The following is a 27,843-nucleotide window of genomic DNA, read 5'->3' on the forward strand; positions in this document are numbered from 1 at the left end:
AAAAAAAAAAAAAAAAAAAAAAAAAAAAAAAAAAAATGTTTTGCACTGTTAATTTTCTATAATTATTAATCAGCTACCAATGTAATTATTAAGCTTTCAATCCAAACAATGTTTTTACCTGAACCAACATACAGATCTCACATTAAGGCCCAATTTCTAAAACTTGGGTATTACTAATTGTGCTAGTACGCAAAGCTCAAGCAAAATACACTGTTTCTGTGTGACTGAATCCATAGTTCTCATTTGGTGGTTATCAATTCAATGAAAGGGAGAAAATATGAATCACTGAAAGGGCCAAATGAAATAAGAATTAGTGATAAATTAGAAAGAGAAGGGAAGGTAGGGATTACGAACACTTGGAAAATGCCAAAGTCAGAGGGAAATTTGGAAGAAAAATAAATAGAAAGATCACAGACTAATAAAGAAAAATAAGGAATAATTTACCAACTTTACTCCCAATCCCTAAGTGAATAATAAGCTTTCAATTTAATATTCAGTTTAGTAGCATTTCTACCTCCCCCCCACCCACACTGCAAAGGCACAAGAGAGACTTTGATAAGATAAGTGTGTATCAGTGATGATCAAACCTTCTGGTCAAGCCAAATGCCAGAAGAGGCACTGTGAACCTCCCACCCCTGGAATAGCTGAGCCTGAGCCAGAAACTGGCAGCCACCACGCCAAAACTTTTATATTCATGTATCTTAAAAATTCATATATATTTTCATTCCACTCTGTTACATAGCAATGTGTTTCTAATATAATGTTTATAAGGGCTGAATTATTTAACTCTTCCCATTCCCAAATCTTCAAATAAAATTGATGCTCCAGGAAGATTTGCATTATGGTTCTTGTGGCTTTCCCTTCCCCTTGAGCAACACCAATATGGTCAGAGGTATGTGAAAGCATGGGTAAAAATGATATCTTATTATAATATGATAAGTTCAAGGGTCTCAAATAATCCACAATAAATCAACTAACTAATAATCATTAAGTGAAAGCTCTAATTCTCATGAAACTCAGTGAAGCTAAAGAATCTGAAAGAATGGTAAAATGGGCTCTGCAATCTTAAAATGCCCTCTTAGCTTTTCAGCTACAGTTCTTATAGAAAGATCAATAATGATGTCTTCCCGCTCCAATATGGAAGTAGTGTTTCCCTAAGTACATTAACTTCAGAACTATTGAATTACTAGGAGGATCAGCACCATAATGAAACAAATAATTGTTCTTGGCGAACTAGTGTTTACCAACACAGAGAACCTTCTGAAGGCTACTGGATTGAAAATGACCAAAGGCAAAGACCCCAGGACAAAAAGCATAAAAGTATGGTTATCCTAAAGCCAGAAAGATGACACTCACCCTCATCCTGATAATCTGACAAAAACGGTGCATCTGATGTGAGAGAAGGGCCATGAGTTCCACTGTGATTATCATCAGAGCTGTCCTGTCCAAGGTAATTTTCAGCTTGGTCTCCCCCTGAGGGACAAATAAAGAAAAAAGGTCATACTATTGACATCTTTATAAAAGTTTTTGTAGATTCCTTCTGGTATTCACCAAAAAATATGTATATTTTACTTGATGGACGTGGCCACTATCCATTAACACAAGAGAAACATAAATAAATTCAAGAACCAACCAATTTTCCATTCGGCTAACTAACTAGAACTTAGAAACTGTGAGCTTAAAATGAGGAGAACTTTTGCCACAGAAGGAAACTTCTCCATCACACTTAAAATGAAAACATAGCTATATAAATATCCCATTAATTACAACCTTTACCCTGAATGCCTCTATTTCCAAATGAAATAGAATAAATTACATAAAGGGTTAAACTTCTATACATAATATAATGTAGCAAGGTCAATATTCTTTCCTTTTTTGAAAAATAAGAGAAGTAAAATTAGAAGCTGCACTATTCCAGTTTAAATCGCTATTTGTTTTGCAATCTTAAGGAAGTTCTCTTTACAATTCTCGTTTACAGCCTATGCAACCAAGCTCTTAGGAATTCTAAAAGCCCTATGAAGGTAATATTTGTTCTGTAAAATGGCTTCGATGAAAGGCAATATATATACAATACCGAGTTATGCAATTAAAACAATGCTCATCTCTTTTGGATGTTTTCAACATACACTGGATTGTATTTTGTAGAAGTGGCCCATGCTATTGTGATACTTTAAAAGGTTTAAAGGAAGATGCTAGCTCATTCAGAAACCAGAAAAAAAGGCTATGCACTGCAAATGGCTTTCCTTAAAATCCCCCAAACAGAGGTACAGTCTGCTGATGAAAGGACACCAACAGCTGCTCAGTTCATTTCACAAACTTGAAAAGAGGATTTTCAACTGAATTTAATATTATCTCAGACACTAATTTCCAAAGGAAATCGCCAGTGCTAATCTCAGCAAACACTGTAGAGTTTTGGCCCTGGATTTCAACTAGGGAGCAGTGAAACCAAACAACAACCTACATAGAATCTGTATTGCCTCACTTTAAAGGTTTATTTCCTACAATTAAACTAGAAGGATAGGGAGTATATAAAATGATTAAAAGCGAATCACGGTAACCTTCTCTTTCCATAAATTAGGTGATCATATCTAGACTCTTCTACATACGCTCAATGGTAGGTAGATGTCCATAACTGAGTTGAACACCTGCAGATATAGGACTTTAAAAATAAACCATGGAGTTTACTGTGGAGAATAAAAGTAAAATTAAAAAAACAAACAACCTCACACAACAGTCACTGGTTGGAACCAAAAGAAATGCTCTCTACTTTACTAGGTTACTTGATCAAGACACAAAGCTTATAGTTCTGCTGAAGTACCACTGTGAAATTTCTATTATAAGCAGAAAAATTCTCAAATACTGAACGGAGGGTTAACATACTCAAATTTCTTTTTTAAACATCTTTATTGGAGTATAATTGCTTCACAATGGTGTGTTAGTTTCTGCTGTATAACGAAGTGAATCAGCTATACATATACATATATCCCCATATCCCCTCCCTCTTGCGTCTCCCTCCCACCCTCCCTATCCCACTTAACACCACTGCAAATCTACTGAAATTATTTTATCAAGACAATCTAAATGGACTGCCTGGCAGGTAACCCGAAAGTGAGCTGTGAGGTTAAAGGAATTTAAAATTTCTGAGCCAAACCAAAATCCATTAAAAAAAAAGTAGTAGTTTGGGTTGCCAAGCAAAATTAAACACTTGTAGGATATATTGAGTATTATTTATCAGCTATCACTTTAGACTCAAAGTTTTCTGCATGCTTCAAAAATTTGACAAATTTACTCTTACATATTTTAGCAGTCCAGGCTTTTTTTTTTTTTAAGCAAATAAGGAGGGGCTTTGTTTTATTTCGTGTTTTTTTTTTTTTTGCGGTACGCGGGCCTCTCACTGCTGTGGCCTCTCCCGTTGCGGAGCACAGGCTCCGGACGCGCAGGCTCAGCAGCCATGGCTCACGGACCCAGCCGCTCCGCGGCATGTGGGATCTTCCCGGACCAGGGCACGAACCCGTGTCCCCTGCACCGGCAGGCGGACTCTCAACCACTGCGCCACCAGGGAAGCCCTGTTGTTGTTTTCAATGAACTTTTAAATTTTCAAATAGTTTTAGATTTATTATAAGTATTGCAAAGACAGCACAAAGAGTTCCTATATACTGTTCAACCAGTTTTCCCAATGTTAACTTCTTACATAACTAGTGTATACTTGTCAAAACCAAGAAATTAGCATTGGTACATTGCTATTAACTAAACTACAGACTTTACTTGGATTTCACCAGTTTTTCTACTAATTTCCTTTTTCTGTCCCAGGATCCAATCCAGTTACATTTAGGGCTTCCATTTTTAAAGTCTTATCCAAAATACCTGCCATCTGATTTACTAACATCAGATGGAAAAGTCACTTCCATGTGATTCCTATGGTATCTAAATATAGTTACCCAAGGTGGGCTTTTAACAGCTACCTCTGTGCTAAATGCAAGACCATGACTCCATAAAGTATACGACAAAGGTATCCAACTCAATGCAGCAAAAACAGAGCCTAGGTCAGTACTAAAAATGGTTGCAAAGGGGGAAACATTTAAAAATATGTTTTACATCCAAGTGTAATTAGTTCCCGGTGATGGAAATGTTGCTATAAGTGTTTTCAGTGTCTTATCAAGTGGCCCAACTCCCTTGGGCACACACAGAAAAAAAGCCTGTGACACTGTATAAATAGACACTCCCGTGTAATTAAAATGATTACAGCTACTCAAGATGCATGGGTGAAAAATTTTATGGAAGAACCAGCAATTACTGTGGTCATTTTGGATTTGTTGAAGTTTAGAACATCATTTTTGCTTAAAACATAATCTCAAGTGATCTCTGGTTTCATCTACGGATCTTATAATCGCAGTTCCAAGTGGCCACAACCATAGTCCAGTGGGATCAGACATAAATGATCACAAAATATAGTGACAGACATTTCCACTCAGCAGCTCTACAATTAGGGCTTAGAATTCCATCTGCTCTGAGTGGCTTTCTCACAAGCAAGACCCCTTGCCACTAGAGACACACTTTCCCATTGCAACTTGCTCAGAATCAATATATTTCTATCCAGATATATATACTAACACACAATATCTCCATTAATCACATCCACTACCTCCAGTCCCTTCCTTTTGTATTTCTAAACAAGATCTGGGGGAACTATATCAAGGGTTCACCTGCTATTAGCTGGTCGTTTGCTCCTCTATCCTAAGTGTCATAAGAATTGGGTACTAGATACACCCCTTAGTATATTCAGTGGCAGATTCTCCATTGAATATCATGCTGAGGGGCCTACAAGGAGGATGGTTTCTCTATTGTTCTTTCCTTAGAGTCAAACTCAATTTCATTCATGCCCCATAGAGTGATAAGTTGGGAATTTCTGAGGGTTGGAACAGAAAGATAAAGCAGGTTTGTGTCAGGTGTAAGGTAATTATTTGCTAGGGTTTCTGTGCTATTTGTTTTTATTCTGTGTTTTCATTAACAGCTAATGAGTTTTCTCCCTTAATTCTGAAACAACAGCTTAGCCACTAGAAGTTGGCTTTTTCTGTCATGGATTCAACCAGCTGTTGCTGCTTCATAAACTTTATGGAGAAGTGAATTAAACTGCTAAAAACTTTCATTTCCTAATTCAATTCTGAACAAAACAGGGGGGAAAATGAACCATGATGATGTTGCCCTTGTAACTATTTTGACTCAGAGCAAACCCATCTGATTCTGAACTTGCAGGTACTATTTAGGGACAAAAACAGGCCATAATGATGATTTTACTTAGAAATGAGAAAAAAATGAAAAAAAGACAGAAAGCAGTTTAAGCATAAAAATAAGAATAACAAATAGATAAAGCATATAAATATATGCTTGCTTATTCAATTTGTAAAGGATCAACGTGGTTTTTTGTTAGTATGAAGTCATCAACACTTTTCTTCTAATTAATTATAAGCTATATTGTAAACACTTTATTCACATCTGCAACCAACTGTTTATATGGCATGGTTGAAAATTTTCTAGGGTTTGCTATTACTTCACCAAGTTATCTTTGGATAATATAAGGAAATTTAAATTAATGTAAAATTGTCTGCTTTTTCTTTGTTGTTTTTATTGCTGCCATTAGAAGGGAACACATGACTTCTGACTCTATTTAATATTTAAGAACCCATGAGACACAAAGCTCCTTCTTTAAACTAATAAATCCTAAATAAAATGCTATAAATAAAGGTCCCTGATCCAAATCCAGGTAGTTTTCATGCTTGATAGCATGAATATTGCCAGATTTTCAGGGACCAATTTCCTAGTAGTGCAGTTTCCAAAGCTGAACTAAGGTAAGATTAGTAAAACTGCAGCTTATTATTCCTTATTATAACCATTCATCTAAGTTATTGAATATAACACCAATCTAAGAAATATATTGAGTACATATGTGAAATGTTATTCACATGTAAACACAGTATGGAGCACATTTGTAACACCAAAGCTAAAGTTCTATCAACACTTCCTTTATAAATTAGATAACCATTTTGCACATACTCATGCATTAGAAAATGTATGGCGTTTCCCACAGAACATGTTAGAGGCTTCACCGATTTCTAAATATCCATTTGGATTTGCGTGGTTAGTTCTTGTGATTAATCCATGTGTAGTGAAGGTCTCAAATTCTTCTCTGTTCTAGACAGTCTGACTTCTTGCCCATCTTTTTTTTTGTCTTCTACACCTAGCTATAACTCAATGTATAAATATTCTTTTTTTTCCCAAGGCCCTGGCAGTGAGTATAATAGTACTGAATGTCATTAAGTCTACAGAACAAATGATGGGCCAGGTAAAGAAAGTTTCCACTTATCATTCTTCTAAAAAGTTGCTCTAACTAGATCTTGAATGTACAAGAAATAAGTTGAGCTTATGACTCAGTTTTTAGCTTAGGATACTGTTTACTAATTGTATAATCACGCAAAGAGTAACAGACTTCTTGAGAACCTTTAGGGATCTCATTTGCAGAGACAGCACAGTCTAAATGATAAGAAATGAAATCAAATTGATTGGATGCTTAGAGCACAATCACTACAACACCTGTGAATTCAACAACAGAAAGAGCAGCATAGTTTAATAATATTTCCAAAATGAATTACATCTTTCAGTGGTGAGTTGGACAGGAAAATGCCCAGGGGAGCCAATGGAAAAGTTCATTTTTTCTCCCTCCTTTAAAAAAAAAAAAAAAAAAAAAATTTATGATGCAGTTTTTCATTTTGACCAGTAGGGTGGGCTGCAGTGTGTAGCATCACCCTAGTTCCTCAAAAAAGGAAAAAAAAAGGTAGCCACTGTGTGAATCCCCCTGCTCCTTCCCCTCCCCTCCGCAGGAAAATGCTGAGATTTTTAACCCTTCTTAAGTTTCACATAAAGGCATAACTTCTGGACATTAACAAACTGGAGGGCTGACAGCAACAAATATAAGCCAGATAATTGTATATGTGACAACGCACACTTCATAAAGCAAATTACAGCCTGTCAGCCATCATTCCGGCTTTACAGTAACACATTCCATTTACCACTGTTATTGTTCAACTGCTACTAAAATGGAACCTGCTGAGTTAGAATATTTCCAATAGTAATATGATTTTGACAGAATTCAAAACATGTAAACCTAGGTATTTGGTAGTATGTAGATAAATACACTGTAAAATGAATGCATTTATTATATGGCAACCAGGCAATCTTAACCTGGAATTATTAGTTCATCATTCTGTTTTCCACTGTATTCTCAGTGTTTAAGTCTTACTATAAAGCTATTCAACTGAATTTTCAACATGTTTTGACTTACAGGAGAAAGCAGCTATAGTAATAATAAAAATATAATAGCTTACTAAGATCTTACTGGTTATAGGCTTTAGGTCAAGACTCTTTATGTCCTATCTCATTTAATCCTCAAAATAATCCTGTGATATATTATTAGTTATATATTATTAACCCAAAGTTTCAGATAAAGAAATTGAGACACAGAGATTAAACAACTTACCCAAAGTCATACAAGTGACTCATAAGTGGCAGTGCCAGGATTTGACACCACCTTGTCTGATTGCTAAGCTCTTGTTCTAATCCACTGAGCTGTACAGTCTCCAAATCTGCATGCTTTATGAATGACAATCATTACTCAAAGGCAAAGCATACTGAATGACAGCCAATGACTTGAATTTATGGCATGTGCTATTAATTAGTATTTTTTTATTTCAGTAAGGTAATGAACTATAATCAAAAGTATAAATTATTATAAGCAGTAGGAATACTGTAGTCACATTAGGCATGGAACTAATAGAGAAAGTCAAATGTGGTCAATGATTTGGTCAAGAAGGAGCTGGTCCAATTCATAGGTTCAAATGTACTGTAGTAGCATTGTTGCAGTGATTTTTTAAAAATACTACTTTTTAGCATGAAACTCATGCTAACAAAATTTAACACAACACTTTGGGTTTAGTCAGATCAATATGTTGAATTTTTTTCCAGCACATTCTGTGTGATTTTATTGGCTCCTGGGTATTTTGATGCTGCTTTATAGAAAGTGAGCCAACATGTTCTGCACCCAAATATAGCTTTGACCTGGCCTAGTTGTAGAATGCATTTCCTTTCTGGCACCATCGTGCTTAAGTCTCACAGTAGGAAAATGCTTCAAAAATATGTAATTAGCCTGGAATGTAGCAATTTTATTACTATTGGTTTACCTTTCTCTTCCACTCTTTTCCTTTCTCCCAAATAACAAATTGTAGTAGACCTTAGCACCCACTTCCTGTCCTGATGCATACTAGGATCTATCATATCCCAATCAGTTTACATTACTTCTTCTTGAGAGAAACTATAAGGCCAGTTGGATTCCAATATCTTCTGCTAAAGAAGAATGGGACGACATGGTCTACAGGCTACAGGTAGATATAAGAAAAGTTTTTACAAAAGACCAAGAAGTAAAAGTAAAATGACATATAATAAAGAGTGGATTATGGGTAAGATAAGCAGGCCTGAAAATGTGAAACAGCTTTTAACATACTGAAGAAAAAGTGGGTTTTCTTTGTGAGTAATATAGACCTCCAATACCACTAAAGCTGGAATGGCAAAGGGTGACAAGATTTGGCCTCCCCGTGCCCCACGCATAGGAACTCCTGTTCACGTATGAAAACAACACGTGTGTAACGACAACATCAACAACCAAAACCTCTCACCATCAACAGTTCTGTTCAATGTTGGTCCCTTTTGGAACAGAAGTTTCACATGGAAAAGTATCTCCTTATATTTAAATTTTATTTTTCCTTCTTTATTGGGGTACCACTAACAAGGAAACTGCACTAATCTTAAGGAAAGTAAGTGGTATCACTTTGTAAGTTTAGGAAAATACCTTTTAGAGATGAACTATGATCAAGAACTTTCTAAGCTGGCAAGTGTGTGTTAAGATTGGTTCTTCCACTCTTTGCCTCACAAGAGTTAGCAGTGATTGGAATCTTTATTATCTTTATTTTACACATCATATAAATCCCCTACATAACTTAACAGTTCCTTTACTGTTTTAGTAGGGCAGAGCCCAGTAAACAATAACTATTAAATGAGTTTCCAAGAGAAGTATGTGCTGATGGGAAGCACAGTGAAATGCTTTGTAACAGAATTGGGCTTAACCATCACCTTTTTTAGCCTCCAAATATCAAACAAATTCACTGGGTTTCAAGTCCAAGGGCTTATTCACAAAGAGTTTTAAGCAGAAACACCCAAAATTTTGTATTCAAATTAACCAGACATTTCTCTCAATACTTTGTGTCCAGCACATGAAAATTCATTAGAGGCACAATTCTTGAGGTAAATTAATTCTTATGCCAAGATTCTACGTTCAGGAACTGTACTCTTTACCTGATTTTTTGTATTGGTCCAGGAATAATTCTGTCTAAAAGAAACAGTTTATAAGTTTTTTTCCTCAACAAAAGTTTCCAGCCTAATCGAATAAACTTAAAGCAGTCATTAATTTATCAATTACTTTATTTTCTTTGCCATCTACATAATGACAAGGGTCAGAAGTTCTATGGACTTTTAATTAGCACATATGGAAAAAAGAAAGACTAAGATAGGGCAAAAAAGGTATTCTTTATCATTACCATGGGTATTATATGATGCTGTTATTTATTTTAAAATTCACTTATAAGTGCTAAGTTAACTCAACACACCTACTGCTTCCCAAACACAAAACAACAGAGAATGCTGCTATTTTATATCATCATCAGGATCTTGCCTATAAATTCATATATAAAAATAAATAAGAAGGAAAAAGCATGAATGGGTATAAACTACCAAATTATGAATATACTGAAAAAAAGCTACCGTGTTAAATCAAGTTTTTTTGGTACGCTTCTTTTTCGTCCCGGTTTTATTGATATGTAATTAACATATTTTATTAGTTTTAGATGTACAGCATAGTGATTTAATACATGTATATATTGAGAAGAATTTTTTGGATTTTCCATATCCTTTAATGAATTGAAAATATATTAACAGAAAAGACTACCCCCTCCAAGACTGTAAGTTTAGTCAACATCCATCACCTCACATAGCTACAATTTTTTTCTTATGATGAGAACTTCTAAGATCTACTCTCTTAGCAACTTTCAAATACACAATACAATATTGTTAACTACAGTAAGCTTTATTAAATAAAAAAGTTAAGTGTGCCCAGAGCAAAAATTTCAAACATTGTAAGAAGGCATGTGATAATGAAAGCTCATCTTCCCTCCTTTTCTTGGTTCTTCTCTCCAGGAGCAACCATTGTTATGTGTCTTGGGTATTCTATGAATTTTCTATCTAAATGTAAGAAGTGTCTGTGAGGGCAGTATGTCTTTTTTTAAAACAAATGGTGGCATCTGTCCTGTTCTGTATCCTGCTTTTCCTCCTAATTATTTATCTTGGAGGTTGCTTCACATCAGCACAAATAGATTTATCTTGCTTTTACTTTAACTAACTTTTAGCCAAAAAAATAATTCATGCACATGGTGAGAATTCATATAGTACCAAAAGATATAAATAATGAAGATTCTCTCTGTACTCACACTGATACCCCCCTCAACAGGACTACCACTGTTAGATTCATGTATATCCTTCCAAAAATAGCCTACACACACACAAAAAGCAAGCACACGTACACGCGTGTGTGTGTGTGTGTGCGCGCACGCACACGCACACACACACACACAGTACACTGTCCAAATTGCCCTCTTCATTTAACAATATGCTTTGGAGACAGCTCCACGATACACATATATATTCCTTTAATCTCTATGCAGCACTCCATTAAATGCATGTAACATACTTTTTTTAACTAGTCCCCTATTGCTGAACATTTAGGCTGTTTGGAGTCTTTGCTATTCCAAACAATGCTACAGATGAACATCCTTGTGTATAATACATTGTGTAGGGAATACAGAAGGCAGCAGCGTCTGAGTCAAATGATTTCTTCTTTTGCCTGCATGAAAGTCAGTTCTTTTTCTTATGTCTCAAGATCTTATATCCTAGGATAGGACATTTACAAAGGACATAAAAATCTTAGAAAAATTTAATGTTAAAAAGAAAAAAAGTGAGTCCTTTTATTTAAAAAAAAAAACTCTCTTTGACAGTAGTTGCCAAACAGTGCATTAATTTTAAAATGCATCATTGCATTATTCCACTCTTAAAAAAACCCAACCAGTAGATGTATAGGAAGTAAAATATTTGAAAAGGTATCAAACTCAGTAATTAATTTCAAAAACAATGTGTGTGTATATGTCCACCTTCTACAGATTAATTTGTATAAAATGTAGCAAATAAATAAAGGGGGAAAAAGGTCCAAAGGAAGTCAAGTCACAAAAGCAGCTGTCAAGATTGTTGATGCTAAAAGTTTGGGTTAAAGCCAAAGGCAGGAGCACTCGTCCTGTGTACATTTCCCCCTATTAAATCCCCAAAAGACATGGAAAACATTCTGGAAGATTTCTTTTTAAAAAGTAGTATAGGTTAGGATATTCTAGGTTCATAACCAACACTTGTGTTTATAAAATATTAGCATTCCAGGAATAGTGATAGAAAGATACTTAACAGTAAATTACAAATATTGTAAATTCAGACTTTTTCTTACATTTGCAAACACGTCATAAATTTTGGCTATGTTTCTTTGTGTAAATCCTACTTATGACTGTGCTAAAACCTTTTGGCATGAAGGCAAAGAGTATTTTCATAAATAAAACAGTAAAATCACTGTACACTCCATTAATTCAAAAACACTTCTCTTCAACTTCAAAGGGAAACCTTTCTATCCTTTTTTTAGTGCTAAGATGGTGTTTCTTTGCTGCTTTAATGGCTTGCTTCTTGTAGCTGTCATAACTACATGCTCCAAGTATGTGATAGTAAGAGACGAGAAGGTGACATCTATGCTTCGATTCAACATGCCTCAGACATTACAGAGCAATAGGCTCATAAATCTAACCTCCGAAGTGCCTACTAATAAAAAGTCTGCACACATCCTTTAAATGCAAAATCTCACAAATATATACATGGTGAGTTAAATGGCCCTACACCAGGATTAAGCTGGAATGGATGAATTTTATGGAAAGATATGTGAAATATATATTACCCAAGTTCCACACATGGATTTATTTGCATAGTCCTACTTTGAAACATAAACATAATACTTGCTACCACTTCAGGAAGTGCCTACCAAGTGGCAAGCACTCCTCATGAGTTCATCATCTCATTAAAATTCATTACAACTCACAATAAGTGCAAAGTAGATATTATTAGCAAGATTTTGTAGATGAGGAGGTTATGTAACTTGTCATAGCTCACAAAGCTTGTTAGTAGAAGAGCTGGGATTCGAATTCAGGTCTGATTTCAAAGCTCATGCTCTTTCCTTCACAAAACACTAAACTTGAAAAAATCCTTTTTTTTTTTTAAATTGGGATATAGTTGCTTTACAATGTTGTGTTAGTTTCTGTTGTCCAGCGAAGTGAATCAGCTATATGTATACATATATCCCCTCTTTTTTGGATTTCCTTCCCATTTAGGTCACCATAGAGAAGGTAAAACTAATATTGTTGTTTAGAAATTCGACTAATATCATGTTTTGAATATCTGATTGCTGAAATGGTAAAAGTTCCATGGCAAAGATTCCAATGAATTTTCTTTGTAACTTTAAGTGAATTTAAGTAGGGAAAAAGTTCTCAAAGTAAGCAGGACTTGAATTATCAAAGGAATCTCAATCTTATTAAAAAATAAAAAGCCTTTCCCATGTTTTACAATTGTACTTGAGCCCATTAAAAGAACTCTTTCATTTACGTTCCTTCTACATTAAAGTAATAAATTATTTGGATTATATATATATTTTTTCCTGTTTCATTATTTTTAAATGAACTTCACTCAGGAAGTTGACAGTAGACCAATAAGACAATTTAGGTGAAAATGTGAGGGAAAGAATTACCAATAACACAACCATAAACAGAAACTACACCATGTCCAGGTACCGTGCTAGGGCTTACACATATTACTACCAGTCCTCATGACAACCCTGCAATGAGACAGTAAAATACAACAATGAAGATATTGGGCTCTGGAACTATTAATGAGCATGTAGTTTCTTATTGGGGTGATGAAAACGTTCTGAAATTAGATAATGGTGATGGTTGCACAACTCAGTGATCATACTAAAAACCACTGATGTGCACTTATAAAGGGTGAATTTTTTGGCATGTGAATTATATCTCAATAAAGCTGCTATTTTTTCTAAAAAGAGTATATACTATGAAGTCAGACTGACCAAGTTAGAATCCTTGAGGGGAATGGTCTTGAGCAATTCTCTTAACTACTCTATGCCTCAGTACCCACATCTATCAAATGGGTATATTAACAGTACCTATTTCATAGGGCTGTTCTAAAGGGTAAATAAGATAATGCATGTAAAGTACTTAGCACAGTGTCTGGCACATCCTCATTTTATAGATAAGGAAGCCAGGGTTCATAGAAATGAAGCAACTTACTAAGTTCACATAACCTTTAGCTAAATGGTACGGGTGAGATTTGAGCCCAGGTCTGTCAGGCCTCATGACATGTCCATGTTCTTTCTACCATGCCATGTTTCTTTCTACATGTCCATGTTCTTTCTACCATGCCACGTTTCTTCTCCAGAACAGGGACAAAACTCTCCCTAATACTATTCAATGATCACTCCTCCATCACATTAAACCTGGGACTGAATGGAATGATGGATAAGAAACGTTTTGCTGGAAATCCTTCTCTAGGTCTAGGCAGTCCCCTCTCCCAAGCATCTTTCTTTAAAGGTTACCTTTGCCGCACATTATGTCAACTCATCACTTATATAACCAGATGTTTAAATGTGTACTAATAAAGAGATTAATAAGTAAGAGATCTTTTATAATTTAGGACTATTTTCCTTCTAGGCACCAGACTCTGGTCCAAATATCCTGAAGAACACAAATGTGTATTTAGGCAAATGAACAGAGTTAATCAAATTCATCCCATCATCTTCCTGCACAAGGATCCTGCCATAGATAAAAATGCTAAGAAAGTATGGGGCCACCATTTCTGTCCTTTCTCACTTTCTTCCCAATACTACCTAGTCTTCCAGGGCTCTTAAAATCCTCCTGCCATCTCTTCTCCTTCTTACATATTCCTATTCTTTTCATAATTCTAAATTGTCCTATAGTACCTTATATAGACCTGCTACTGCTCTCACCCACGCTACATTTCAAAAGCAAACAATCTGCTAAGATCTGCTCAGAAGGGCCAGGTAAAAGATGCTCCTTCCTCTTCTATCCCCAGAAAATGTCTTAGGGGGAGGAGCAAAGCTGGGGGCAAGACGCATAAATATGGGTTTTACTATTTGATCTTTCCTTACATTTACTTCCAAATGAGCAAAGAATTTGCTACAGATATCCAATCATTGTCAAGAAGTAAATATAGTTTTCTGCTCTAAATAAACTCTTCTCAATTGTCCCCTTGGCTGCTCTACCTCTGCTCTCTTTCTAAGAGAGAAAGACTGTGTAAAAGTTGCCCTATGATGGAAGATGACTACAGTACCACTATTAGAAGAATTTGGTAAGATGTGTCCTTTGTCTTTTTAGCGCCACACAGTCCCTTGTGTTAAACTCCAAAATTATTTTCTCTTCTCAGCACATTACTATACCACATCTCTGACACTAATTCTTCATTTCTCCTTTAGGTAAGAAATTCTACCTTCACAGTTCCATTCATTTCTGCCAGTTCACATTCATGTTCTGCCCCCTGTGGATTTTGGTTAACATCTATTAAACACTGAACTATAGGGCCATTCCTTGAATAGCATATTTCACATTTTGCAAAGCAAACTGCTACATTATTACATATAATTCTCCATTCTCAATCTATGTTTTCAGCCATAAATGCTTTAGGACGGTGAGATATATAGTAACACTATATCACATTATTTTAAATATTATAAATGCTATGGCTTTAATTTACAAGACTTTAAAAGCTTTAAAAGTTTTTTTATTCCTTAAAATTTGCTTTTTTTTTTTTTTTTTTTTGGTACGCAGGCCTCTCATTGTTGTGGCCTCTCCCACTGCGGAGCACAGGCTCCGGACGCGCAGCCTCAGCGGCCATGGCTCATGGGCTCACGGGCTCATGGGCTCAGCCGCTCCGTGGCATGTGGGATCCTCCCGGACTGGGGCACGAACCAGTGTCCCCCGCATCGGCAGGCGGACTCTCAACCACTGTGCCACCAGGGAAGCCCTAAAATTTGCTTTTAAAGAAAACCTTATATAGACTTGAAAGAATGAGCTAGGAAAATTTTAACTTTAATAAAATTCATATCATTACTCACAGTTTGAATTTCTTAAGGTATTACTGCTCACTGAGACTGGATACACTGACAATGTCGAGAATAAAAAATGTTGGAAAAGTTTGCAATTGGTTAAAAAATGTTATAGAGCAAAATAGTTCATAAAGCTATTTTAGATTTTCAAGTTTAATCTAAAACTCTCTGTGATTTTCTGAGAAGATAAAAATCTCCCATTTATAACAAGTTGAGATAATTAATATTCAGAATGATGTTTCTGACATTCTCAACCAGTGTACTAAAAATAAAGAATGCATGTACTTTAAAGACAACCCCTCAAATTGAATTCAGAAAAAAATTTCAATTTTGAACCTTTAAAAAATGTGCTCTATTCCTGTCTTTTTTTTTTTTTCAATTTTGCACACAGCTGTCTGTTGTACTTTTTAGAATCACGCCAGATGCTGGGTTTATCCAGCAAAAGCAGGAAAACAATGGTTTGAAAGCAATTAGAAGCACTGAGGCTGCAGTGAGGCTCATATTAAAATGTGATAACACTGTTCTAGTGGGAATTTCAACGCTACTCCATTTCTGACATTTTTCTGTTGCCAGACAGGCGGCCTGTGTAGAAGAGCACTGTGATCGAGGAGGTAACATACTGGAATTTAGTTCTGGAGCAAATGAAGGATTAGCTGAGTTGGGGCCCTCCCAAGGCTTTTATTATGGACTTGGCCACCATTTTATTTGAATGCCAGTGGATCCTGTTGGCATCTAACTAAGGTCAAGGAATAAAAGCATATTAAAGCTTTGGTCCTATAAAATAATCTAGCACTAATCCATTCAGAAGGCAGAAGTATCAGGGCCTCTTGTTGCTAAAAAGCAGGGCAGGGGGGGCCCAGCAGCGTGAAGGTTAATTAAACACTCCACTAACTTTCCTCAGAAATGGCTAATGCCACTCTATGGAGAAGCTTATTTAGAAGATGCAGAAGTAAACAATACCATCTACGCATTTTTAGTATAAAACCATAAACGGTCAGAGAGGACTCACCTTGGGGCTGAAAATTCCAAAAGTACCTGAAATAAAAGGAAAAAGAATGGAGATGAGCCAAACTTGTATTTCTCAATCTTGGTTGGCATATGGTAGCTATAGCACCCAGTCCGAAAAGCTTCCTAAATAGTCAGTAACTAGCCAAAGCCACTACCTACTCTATGAAAAACCAAAGGGCTGTCCCTGAGATTTGAAAGATACTTAAAGGCTTGAAAGGGACATTTAACTCGCTATACTACCTTATGTAAGCTTGACTTGAGAGCTGGAAAGGTCCTAAAATGTTACCTAGCCATGGTCCAGGGTTTCTCATAAGGAGCTCTGCAGGCTTTGAGCAGGAAAACGCCTTGTTGTGACAACCTGTCCTGTGTATTACAAGACAATCAGCATCACTGGTCCTGGGCACCAAAAACCAGTGGCACCCCCAGTTGTTATGACAACTAAAACACCCCCCCAACACAACCCCAAATACCTTCTAGCCTAAATTCTTAATTTTACAGGTGAAGTGTGACAACTGATTCAAGGTTACCTAATGTTTTAGTGTCTGAGCCAAGACTGGGGCTCTTGCAGTCCACTCTGTCATTCTATATCCTCTTTTATTTTGAGAAATGATCAGCAAAACCGACAACCCTTAAAGTCTTAAACCAAATGAAATGGCAGTAGCAGCAAGGATCGTCTGTAAGTCACTTATTTGAAATCTAAACTGCTTTCCCCCGACAGAAGCGATGCTGTATACAGTGGCTACCCACAGAAGCCTATCGCACTTTGGATTCCATTTCCTCCCGCCTTCACAGGGACCTTACATGATTCTATATCGATTTTCTCTTGTATAAATTTAACCTCTTCCTCTCAGTGTGGCCCTATCCATAAGCATTTATGATCATAGAAAAATAAAGCAAACCTTCCCTCACCCCCTTCATATCCCTCCATCTGCTGTCCTTTTCCCTTCACATCACAGTGAAATTTTCAAAAGTGTTGTCATAGTTTCTCCTTATTTCCTCACCTCCCACTCACTCCTCATCAGACTCCAATCTTGCTTACAGTCACCACACATGAATTCTTGCTATGAACATAGTGACCTCTACACCTCTAAATAGAAAGAAAATTTTTCTCTCCTCATCTTGACTTCCCAGGAGTGTACATGTGTATAAAAGCATTTTTTCCTAAGGAGAGAGTCCACAGCTTTTATCAAATTCTTAAAAAGATTCATAATCCAAAAAAAGATTAGGAAAACGGTAATACATTGGTGATAATGGTGTGTCTTCCAGTACATACACGACTGAAATAAGGCGTGGCTACTTTAGGGAGGAACACCAGCCCAGTGAGCACCTAGGTTATTTCTTTATAAGATAAAAATTTCAGAAAATGGAGAGGAAGGAGATATGCGGGGAGTGTGTTGCCATAATCCAGAGGTGAATTTGTGGGAAATAAGCAGAGTTGAGGAAGAGAAGGTGAAGAAACCTTGCGATTGACTTTTCTTGTTTCTGTTCTTTCTCAGAACAGTTCTGGGCTAGCAATCAGGTAAAGGAATGTAAGATGCTTGGGTTAGAGGGCAGGGAAAGTTCAGAACAGCTTTGACATCTTCAGTGGAAAAGGGGAGAGGGGATAAGAAAAAGATGGGTGGGAACTGTAAAGGTGCGACATCTGGGGGAAAGGGCATCCTATTGAGTTAAGGGCATATGTAAGTTGAAACTGTCTGTAACTTAAATAATTTGTTTATATTAGTATGATGGGTTAATCTCCACCTAGCAGATGGTGCAGCTTCCCACTGAACCTGGCCACTGTGAAAAGTTTTCCATAAAACTCTTGTCTGTAAAACACAGCTAATCAAGCAAATTATCAAAGGTGAGCAATTTTCCATCTTCTGTTCCTATTTTTCCATCTTCCTTCAAGGCATTGCCTTGGCCCCTGATTCCAATCACTACCCAAACTCTAATTCAATATAAATAGAAATTAGAGTGTTAGCGTGTGCAAATGGTGCGTGTGCACTCCTCTTTCCAAAATGTTAATGATGGCAACAGAAAGAACTTTGCTAACAAATGTTGTTTTCATTTATTGACCCAGAAAAAAACTTAGCCATGTCCTGGCAGTTAAAGGGCCAACTCATGGCAAATTGTTAAATAGATAAAATGTTACTAATGATCTCCGTCTCTTCTTTTATCTGCTCCCCCCATAATCCCCACTCCAACTCACACACATATTTTCAGTTCCCTTCTCTACCTACTGTGAAGTGTCCTGGTTTCCTGGTTTCTCTTGTTAGTTAAGAAGATGTTATATGTTCACACATACTAAGTATTGCTTCTCCCAATAGTAGTTATATCTTAAGAAGGCTGATTATGGAGAAAGAATTAAATTTAACAGATAAATTTAATCCAGTGAAGTGCCAGGTCTATCTAGTTGACGTTAAATAGCAGAATCTGCTTTATTCTTGATGATACTGTAATTAAATATTTCTATCTATAAAAATCATATGTAGAACTTGGTGTGGAATGACACAAAGTGGAATGTTAGTTCCCTTCTTCCTCAAGAGGTATAAAACTATCCTGATAACCTACCTCTTTCCCCTCTCTTCTTATTTTAACTATTAATTATGTAACAACCCTAAAGAAAGTCTGTTCGTGCGGGTGTGCGCGCGCACGCACACACACACACTCACACACACACACACACACACACACACACCCCTATCCCACAGCTCACAGAGGATACTTCTAAAAAGCAAGGCCAAAAGGTGAGCAATCTCATCCCTCACGGGAGAGTGCCATGTATTATTCTCTGCTGGACACATTTGAGGTCTTGATCTTGTCTTGTTAAATATATCCTATGGATGGCCTTCATCACATCCTCTGGAAAGATGATTCCACACTAGAGAATTCTACACTCTTTAGGAGGCATTAGTCAAATCCTGCCAACATCTTCTAATTCTCATCCTTCATTCTGAAAACAATTATGCCTTAACCAGAGACTCCAACAAGTCTGAAAGTAGAAATTTTAAACCAAAATACAAAGACCACAATAGAAGTATATAGAAGAAAAAGCATGCAAACACACACAGAGTTGTGTTTATCCTAAAAGCCTCTAAGAATTTCCTATCAGCGCTGAGCAGATAGATGAACAAACACTTCTTTAATCTTCTCTTTGAAGCTTCAGCTTCAATATGAAAGGGAAGCTATCACTCCTCTGCAATATCCATACTCAGCGTCACCAGGTCCATGCAAATGATATTTGTAACTTGAAAAAGATGAGTACAGAATGAGCAGAGAGAAAATGCTGCAACCATATTGATGACGATATCTTCACATTCAGTCAAAATAAATCCATCTTAACTTGTGCCTCCAAAAATGAAAATGGAAGAACAAGATTTCACAGCATTTAGTCTACGGCACAGAATAAAGTCTTGAAAATTTAGGGTTACATTACATGCAAAACAAAATTTGCTATTTGTGGGTTTTTTAATTAAAGAGGTTTTAATTGAACTTTAGTTTAAGGAAAAATGCAGCAAATATAAAATGAACCCACAATATTGAGGGAGTCTTGATGAACAGCTGCAGCTGTAGCAGCAGTCGTAATAGTGTGATAATAATAATGCTAAGATTTTTTAAACATATTGTTGGGCACTGTTTTAAGCACTTCTCTTATATTAACTCACTTCCTCCACACTCAACCCTGTTATTATGACCATTTTATAAATGAGGAAACCAAGGCCTCAAGAGGTGAGATAACTTGCCCATGGTTTCAAAGCTAGTAATCAAGGCAGACGAGTTTCAAATCCTAGCGACTAGTTGCAGAACAGGAACTCTGATAAGAAATTAAGTTTTGGGACTTCCCTGGCGGTCCAGTGGTTAAGACTCCGCGCTTCCACTGCAGGGGGGTGCGGGTTCATCCCTGGTTGGGGAACTAAGATCCCACGTGCCACGCGGCACAGCCAAAAAAAAAAAAAAAATTTTTTTTAAAAGAGGAAAGTTTTGAAAATACAATCTAACTTAAAAACACTCAGCAAAATAAATTCTTTCTCTAAAGACATTTTATTATTGTAACAGAATTCAGTCACTCAGTCAACAAATATTTATTTTATGTCTTCTATATGCTTTGCTCTGGTGCCATGGATGAAATGGTGACTGAAATAGATATGGTCCATCTAAGATTATACTTCAGTATCTTTTAAATTGCAATCATACTCTTCTAGTTTGCCAGCCAAGATTCACAGAATATTAGATTTCTCCTAAAAATGAGGCTATTGACTTTTTTTTTTGCGGTACGTGGGCCTCTCACTGTTGTGGCCTCTCCCATTGCGGAGCAAGAGGCTTCGGACGCGCAGGCTCAGCGGCCATGGCTCACGGGCCCAGCCGCTCCGCGGCATGTGGGATCCTCCCGGACCGGGGCACGAACCCGCGTCCCCTGCATCGGCAGGCGGACTCTCAACCACTGCGCCACCAGGGAAGCCGAGGCTATTGACTTTTAATCATTAGTTTGAGGTTTCAGGGTGGGTGTCAAATTCTTGACCATGGAGCTAACCAATAAACATGGTTATTGAGATTAAAATACTCAGAGCTTTGCCCACTCAGCTAGCTAATTAGATAGATCCTGGTGAAGTAGGTAAGACAACTGTAACTATCCTCATGTTACTGGAAATATCTAAGAAGGAAAAATAATTCCATTTCCGAATTATAGTAAAACAATTTATTCAGCAAGTAAGATATGCTAGGTATTATGCTAAGTATACGTTTTACGTGTATTATTTTATTTAATCTTCATCATAATCCTATGAGGTCAGAACTATTATTATCCCCATTTTACAGATGAGGAAACTAAGACTCAGGAATGTCAAACAAATTGACCAGGATCATGTAGCTATTAAGTGGCAGAACCAAGATCTGTATCCAGGACTGCTTGGTTCCAGAGCCCAAGCTCTTAAATTTCATATTAACTGCATTTCTATTGGCTGTAATATAGAAAACAAATCTAGTATTAAGAGAAGTTATAATTGTTATGTCAGACAGCCTAGTATCAGGGAGTAATCAGCTCAGAGGTCTTTAATTTGGAGTCAACTATGGACTCAACTATTTGAGCTTGAGGAGATTCATGAACTCCTTAAAATTATGGGTGAAAAGTAATATGTGTTTTCTTTTCTCTTGAAAAAGAGTCCATAAACTTCATCAGATTTCCAAAAATGTGACTAACTTTGCCTCCAAAATGATAAGACCCCCTGGGTTAGATGCATAGGATTATAATGGCATTATAAACCTAGCTATGCAGAAAGGCCAACATCTGTAATGTTATAAATCTAGAACATCTAGATGAAAATTTTTTGCAACTAACACATTAAAAGTGTCATTTTACCTGTGACTTACAGAAATTTAAAACCTATCATACATTCTCTGTCTTGGTAAACCACCTGTTTAAAAAAAAATCAAATCTCTTCTTGATGACTTACAGATATCCACATTTGAACTTCAGTTTTTTGCACAAAAACAGTGGTGCCTTCTAAATGGATAGGCTATCTGCAATACTCAGTGTCCAGAGACCTCTATTTCCCTCTTGACCATCTCTGTTCTCTGGTAATGGCTGTCTCCAAATAGACTGCAAAGACTAACACTGAAGTGTTATCCTGGCATTAGAAATGGAATTTTAGAATTCAAATGGACACCTGGGCTTTAATAGCAAGTTAATAAGGCTAGGAAGACCCCTTGTAATTGACCTTGAGCAGTGAGCCACATGGTAAAGACTGATTTACGCCCAAGGAAATGACTTTTCTGAACAACACTAATAGCCTGTGCACTGGATATTTCCTATAACCTCTTCTCTCACTTGGGAAGATTCACTTGATTTCTAATTCTCTTTCTCCTACTAGTATTCCATCTCCTACCTTGCAGAAGGAGTGGGCAAGGGGCACAGGGTAATAGGGCATGACACCCAAGAACAGAAATGGGAAAAGAGCACCATCTGGTGGAACTCTCTGGTGGAGGCATCAGAGGACTGGGACCCAGGGGTGGGATACCAGCCTTAGAAACAGTTGGGCAAGAATGGGAAGGTCCCTGGGAGTGGTGCCGCCTGTAGTCCCTGTTCCTTCAATTCATCAGAAGTACAAAACCTAGTGTCTGCCTACAGGAAGCTTACAATCTAGTCCAAAATATGAGATACTTACAACTTACATATGAAGAGATGTCAATCTAAGACAGGAAATAAATACTATGGTAACAACAGACAATAAGCACATAACTCAAGTAATAGAGGGACCTGTCATAAGAAAGTCCTAGGTTCTAAGTTAGTAAATAACAAATACTGTGGTACAACAGACAATAAGCACATAACTCAAGTAATAGAAGGACCTGTCATAAGAAAGTCCTGGGTTCTTTGCGGGGAGCTAATATTTCTGTGATCTTGAGTCTATATCCACAAATTTTAGAAACCCCAGAAGACAGCACCACAAAGTTCTCTTACAAGACACAATGGTCTCAATTAAACTTTTATTTAAAAATAAACAAGTAGTCATGTACCAAAATGTTCATTGCAGCTCTATTTACAATAGCCCAGAGATGGAAACAACCTAAGTGTCCACCATCGGATGAATGGATAAAGAAGATGTGGCACATATATACAATGGAATATTACTCAGCCATAAAAAGAAACGAAATTGAGCTATTTGTAATGAGGTGGATGGACCTAGAGTCTGTCATACAGAGTGAAGTAAGTCAGAAAGAGAAAGACAAATACCATATGCTAACACATATATATATGGAGTTTAAGAAAAAAAATGTCATGAAGAACCTAGGGGTAAGACAGGAATAAAGACACAGACCTACTAGAGAATGGACTTGAGGATATGGCGAGGGGGAAGGGTAAGCTGTGACAAAGCGAGAGAGTGGCATGGACATACATACACTACCAAACGTAAAATAGATAGTGGGAAGCAGCTGCATAGCACAGGGAGATCAGCTCGGTGCTTTGTGACCACCTAGAGGGGTGGGATAGGGAGGGTGGGAGGGAGAGAGACGCAAGAGGGAAGAGATACGGGAACATATGTACATATATAACTGATTCACTTCGTTATAAAGCAGAAACTAACACACCATTGTAAAGCAATTATACTCCAATAAAGATGTAAAAAAAAAAAGTAAGCCCCATTTCCTAGTATATAGAGAAAATAAAGTAATTTAATAAACATTGGCATTGTATGGTGAATAAAAAAACAAGCAACATTATCTGATTTGACAGTATTACCCATGACTAAAACAAATTTTTTTAGAAGTCCATTCCCAGACAATAAAAAAGAAATAATGTAAAGTAAATTAATTCAATAAAACCCTATTCACCACTAGAGTCTTCTATAACACTATCACTACATGAAATCCCTGCTATGTCAATCCAACATCCACTCTGGATATTAAAAGTAAGAAATCTAGGAGCTAAATGATTATGCCCTTTCACTGAAACACTGAAACCTACATTCTAATATTTCTTCCCCTGTGTTCTAGCGTTAACATTGCAAATTGTGGTTGTTATGACCATGCAATCCCCATACACCCTACATGTAATAGACAACCAAGTATAACTTAATGAACTATTAAAGAAAAATGCTAGCCAGCTATGTTGTGGCAAAATAAAAGACCCTAAATGTCAGGTCAGAGTTGACGTTTCTTTCTCTTTGTGCAAATAAAAGGGAGCAACTGAGGGGCGAGTTGGTTTGCTTGTTTTTAGGGTATAATAATGTCCACGGTGATCAGATCCAGCAGAAGTGTGCAGCCTGGATGGGAGAGAGCAAAGGAGGGAAGCAGTTTAGGAAGCTGCTGGAGAGCAAAAGAAGGGACAAGAGATTTGATAACAGATGTGGAGGCAGGTTGGGAATGGAGAGTCAGGAGGAAAGTCAGAGATGTCTTTTGGTTCCAAACGTGTGTATTGAGAGAAAACAAGGTAGAACTCACATACAAAGAAATCTAGCTGATTATCATATTTTAATCTGGACTATCTTTAGCTCTTGCCCTGCCATTTTTGTCACGGTTGATACTTAGAACTAATTTGTTTTTTCATTTGTTCGTTTTATTAATTTTTATTGGAGTATGGTTGCTTTACAATGTCGTGTTAGCCTCCACTGCACAACAAAATGAATCAGCCACACACACACAGATATCCCCTCCCTTTTGGACTTCCCTCCCATGTAGGTTACAACAGTGCATTAGGTAGAGTTCCCTGTGCTATACAGTATGTACCCATCAGTTGTCCATTTTATACATAGTATCAATAAATGTATATGTGTCAATCCCAGTCTCCGGATTCCTCCCACTCCACCCCTTTCCCCCTTGGTATCCATACATTTGTTCTCTATGTCTGTGTCTCTATTTCTGCTTTGCAAATAAGATCACCTCTACCATTTTTCTAGATTCCACATATATGCGTTATTATATATTTACTTTTTCTTTTTGACTTACTTCACTCTGTATGACACTCTCTAGGTCCATCCACGTCTCTACAAATGACCCAACTTCATTCCAGAACCTAACTTGTTTTATTTTTTGCTTGCTTCAGGTTAATAGCTACCCCTAGACCACTGAGACTCTTAGTTATCTGATTGATGAATAACTGATAACTGTATGACTCTGTGACTGAGGACCATATACTCATTGAATTTTACAGCCGGAAGGACATTGAAGGTCATTTAACCCGGCCCCTCACTTTATAGATGAGAAAAACGAAGCATGGAGAGGTTATCTGATTGCACCATAAGAGTTTAAAAATCCACATTGTGGAGCTATCACAGTTTATCTTGTGCAGAATCAGGAACAGGTTCAAAAACATGATATTTATTTGAAAATTCCTTTGATATTTTTCTTGTTATGAACATGGTCACTTTATTCACCTGAGAGCAAATGTTGCACAAACTTTTTAAGCTGGACTAGTTCCTAGGGCTCCTCCAGGCAGTGTGGATTTGTGAACATTAACATGTCAACATACCCTTTACATCTCAAGTTATGAATACTCTCAAACAGTAATAAATCTCCACTATTTGCCAGACACTCTGTGAGGAACTGAGAGGACAGAAAGCCTGAACTGTGGGCCAGTTGGCTGGAATTATGCAAAACTGTGCAAAAGTGGTGTGACTGACCCAAAACACACACAAGGTAAAAATTGGGGCCAGAAGAACCCAGGTCTGGGTAATTCCAGAACCCATCTTACTGCCTAGAGATGAAAGTTGCTGGGGGTGGACCTGGGATTGGATATTGGAAGATGGCTGGCCGGGGGTGGGGGAGCGGGGGGAGAAGGGTCACCAAGAGGCCAGGCCCAGGATGCAGAGGGAGGCCAGGCAGGGGGGCCAGGCCCATCAGAGCAGGTGGCAGAGGCCCAAAGCAGACATGTTTGAGGAGGGGGCAGGGCAGGATTCTGAGTGGGTTCCAACCTGAAAGTTTTTGTTTTATCTTGTGAAACAGGCTATGATATCAAGCAAGAGTGAGAGGGGATATGATAAGGTAAAGACTGCTGAAGATTTGAGGGGGAAGAATACTGAGGAAAATTGGAAAGGTTGCTGCTGTGGGGCATGTGAAATAACTGTCCGGCATCATTAAGGGGTGAGCTGAGGGTGGAGACTAAGATTTACTGTGGCGGCAGCCCAACTGTGTAATTTTTCTCCAGCACTGATTACCTGCCCAGGTATAAGATCAGGAAAAGTGGACAGTTGAATTGATCCAAGGTTAGAATTTTTCTAGGCTTGTAGGATGAAAGGACAAGAGAGTAAGAGAAGACTGGAGGGGCACGCCATGGAGCTTGGGCTGGCCAGGGAAGAAACCAAAGGCCAAAGACTTGACTATAACGTCTGTACACATTAAATACTTTTTTTTTTTTTTTTAAAATACTTTTAACAATCAATTAAAATATTCAAAAACAGGAGATATCATTAATCTACTCTTCTTCTCAGGACTGTTCTTTGTCACAAGAGTCCCAAACCTCTCCTATCTCATGTTCCCTGTTTCAATGGCTGACTACTCCATCTATCCAACTGAAACTTAGAAATCATCCTTTACCTCTTTCTCTATTTTATGTACATCCCATCATTCACAAAGACCCGGAGACTCAACTCCCTTCATATATTTTTAATCTATCTCCTCTCCCTCTCTATGGGCATTGAATTCACTCAAGTCCTCAAAATGCCTCACCCAGATCAATACAACCATGTCCCAAGTGGTCTACCTGCCACCTTGCTCCTCTCTGACCCATTCCCCCCAGTGCTGATGAAGAAAGACGTGCAGTGACCGTGAAGAGCAAAGGCTCTGCAGACACGTCTGGGTTGGAGTCCCAGCATCTTCATCTTCTAGCTGTGAGACTGTATCTACAGCCTCAGTTTCCTCATCTTTAAAATATAAATAATAACCATACCTGTCTCATATGGTTCTTGGGAGGATTAACTGAGATGATACACACAAAGAACTGAGCATTAGGCCTGGCACCTGGCAGCCTTCAATAAATCTCAACTGTTATGTCATTAGCACCATCATTATTCTAACAACCTAACAACATGCAAGCCAAGTCTTAACATTCCCCTGCTTGAAATCCTTCAGTGGCTTACCCAGCCTGGTCCTCCCCTGCTCTGCTCACGCTTCTGCTCTTACATGTCGCAGCTCTCTCTGCCGGCACACTTTCCCCTTCAGGCCCCTTCCTCTCCTAGTGAACCCTTGATGGCCCTTCAAGGCTCAGCTCAGTCTCCTGTGTTAGGTGCTCCCCCAGCACATATGTGCACTCCCCTCAGCAGCATCTGTGTACTGCACCACAAGCTTCTTGTCTCTCTATGTCACTGAGCCCTCAAGGGGCACTAGCACAGAGCCTGCTAAATAAGTGAACAAAGGTGAGAAGCAGAAGGGCTGTCTGAGTTCAGCATGAGTAGAGCACAGAGTACATTTCAGGGAGGGATGGAGACAAGGTTGGAGAGGCAGGCAGAAGGCAAGGCTCTCTAAGCAATGCTATGGAGTGTGGATTTTATCCCAAATAAAATAGGGAGAGGTACCCTCCTTTTCATCTAAATTGTTCACACAAAGGTAAGAGGGGGAAAAAAGAAATCAAAGGAAGGGAAGAAAAGGAAGAAGAGAAAGATAAAAATAAGTAAACTTCGTTAAACTAAAACCTTCATCCAAATGAAGAATTTTTTTCCCCAAAGCCTGGCTTCAAAGGCTAACTACAAAATGACCGGCAAAAGTATACTTCAAAAGATACAACCGAACACACATCACAGTGGCAAGAATCCAATATATAAATACTATCAATTTGTTTCCTTATTAAAAGCTTTCATGAAGAAAATGATTTAATACAAATGCTAAAGCTACCGACACAGATTAATTGAAAAATACCAACAGAATTCTAACTAAAGACATAATATTATTTCACTCATTCACACTGCACCAAAATTTGAATAAGTACATAAAAACAGAATCTAGAAAGCAGGCTTCTACTGGTAACCACTCTAAGACCAACAATGCATTACTGA

General features: G+C 37.5%; 1 protein-coding gene across 1 annotated transcript in view; it reads right to left on the bottom strand.

Moving 5' to 3' along the window:
• Positions 1-27,843, bottom strand: part of SKAP1 (src kinase associated phosphoprotein 1) — a 294,708-nt gene that overhangs the window by 195,449 nt on the left and 71,416 nt on the right. The window contains exons 3-5 of the mRNA XM_024746404.1: positions 16,380-16,405; positions 15,380-15,424; positions 1,357-1,473 (exon numbers count right to left, since the gene is read on the bottom strand). The gene's annotated coding sequence lies outside the window, so the exon portion shown is untranslated. The remainder of the gene's footprint in view (positions 1-1,356; positions 1,474-15,379; positions 15,425-16,379; positions 16,406-27,843) is intronic.

This window comes from Neophocaena asiaeorientalis, unplaced genomic scaffold (genome assembly GCF_003031525.2).
Source record: "Neophocaena asiaeorientalis asiaeorientalis breed wild unplaced genomic scaffold, Neophocaena_asiaeorientalis_V1.1 scaffold1, whole genome shotgun sequence".
NCBI classification, from domain to species: Eukaryota; Metazoa; Chordata; class Mammalia; order Artiodactyla; family Phocoenidae; genus Neophocaena; species Neophocaena asiaeorientalis.